The following is a 1,857-nucleotide window of genomic DNA, read 5'->3' as shown; positions in this document are numbered from 1 at the left end:
GAGGTAAGTATAACATGCTTGTTATTTTAAAGGAAAAACATTTTTTCCTTTACTAACCCTTTAATCTCAGCATAACTACAGCTGTTCTGTGAATCCCTCAGAGGTGTGTTAGAGAACTTTAGTGAACAAACAGCATCATGATCCCAAGCTTCGAACATCTCACGGAGCACTGTTCAATCCATCATCTGAAAATGGAAAGAGTATGGCACAACTGCAAACCTACCAAGACATGGCTGTCAACCTAAACTGACTGGCCAGGGCAAGGAGAGCATTAATCAGAGAAGCAGCCAAGAAGCCCATGGTAACTCTGGAGGAGCTGCAGAGATCCACAGCTCAGGTGGGAGAATCTGTCCACGTGACATTTTTTAGTTGTACACTCCACAAATCTGGCCTTTATGAAAGAATGGCAAGAAGAAAACCATCGTTGAAAGAAAGCCATAAGAAGTTCAGTTTGTAGTTTGTGAGAAGCCATGTGGGGGACACAGCAAACATGTGGAAGAAGGTGCTCTGATCAGATGAGACCACAACTTTACTTTTTGTTTAAAAGAAAAATGCTATGTGTGGCGGAAAAAACTAACACTGCACATCACCCTGAACACACCATCCCCACCGTGAAACATGGTGGTGGCAGCATCAAGTGGGGATACTTTTTACAGCAGGGACAGCTGGTCAGAGTTTATATGAAGATGAATGGAAATACAGGGCAATGTTAGAAGAAAACCTGTTAGAGTCTACAAAACACTTGAGACTGGGGCGGAGGTTCACCTTCCAGCAAGACAACGACCCTAAACATACAGCCAGAGCTACATTGGAATGGTTTAGATCAACGCATAATCATGTGTTAAAATGGTCCAGACCTAAATCCAATTCAGAATCTGTGGCCAGACTTAAAACTTGCTGTTCACAGATGCTCTCCATCTAAACTGAGAGCGATTGAGCTATTTTACATAAAGAAGAGGCGGGCAAAAATGTTACTCTCTAGATGTGCAAAGCTGGTAGAGACATCCCCAAAAAGACTTGCAGATGTAATTGCAGTAAAAGGTGGTTCTACAAAATGTTGAAAACCATTTATCATTTTCCTTTCACTTCACAATTATGTGCCACTTTGTGTTGCTCTATTACATAAAATACATTTACGTTTTTAGTAGTAAGATGACAAAATGTGGACAATTCCTAAGGGTATGAATACTATTTCAAGGCACTGTATATATTTGTTTTGAAAATGAACATTTTATACTCGCTGCCCTGACAACAAAGGCTTCCTTGAACACTCTCGATTTCATAATGAGAAAACCAGAATTTATTTGCTTTCAGACACCCTGTTCCTTTTTTAACCTTGTACAGAGGCATTTGTAAAGACATCCAGAGCTTTGATCTCATAGTTCAAAACCCATATTGGAATATTGGAAGTGTTCAATGTTCAGTTTATTTTAGACCCAGCAATGACATCATTGATTCTCTTTAGTTCTCTATGCAAGGTAGGCAGTTCATAGGTGTTGGGATGGTATGCACATGGCTTCCTGAAATCATCACAGCACCTTGCCTCAGTGCTACCTCGGCCCTAATGCAAATATCAAATTATAGGATAGTTGGATGTTAGTCTGGAGCAGTAATGCCGCGTACACACGGTCGTTTTTCGGCATGAAAAAACCCGTCATTTTTTAAAACGTCATTTAAAATCATCGTGTGTGGGCTTCACATCGTTTTTCGGCTTCTGAAAAACGACAAAAAAAAAATTCGAACATGCTGCATTTTTTCATGTCGTTTTTCAAAATGTCTTTTGTAAAAAATGATCGTATGTGGGCAAAAACGACGTTTTAAACCGGCACATGCCCAGAAGCAAGTTATGAGACGGGA

This window comes from Rana temporaria, chromosome 5 (genome assembly GCF_905171775.1).
Source record: "Rana temporaria chromosome 5, aRanTem1.1, whole genome shotgun sequence".
Classification (NCBI taxonomy): domain Eukaryota; kingdom Metazoa; phylum Chordata; class Amphibia; order Anura; family Ranidae; genus Rana; species Rana temporaria.
This window is presented reverse-complemented; position numbering follows the sequence as displayed.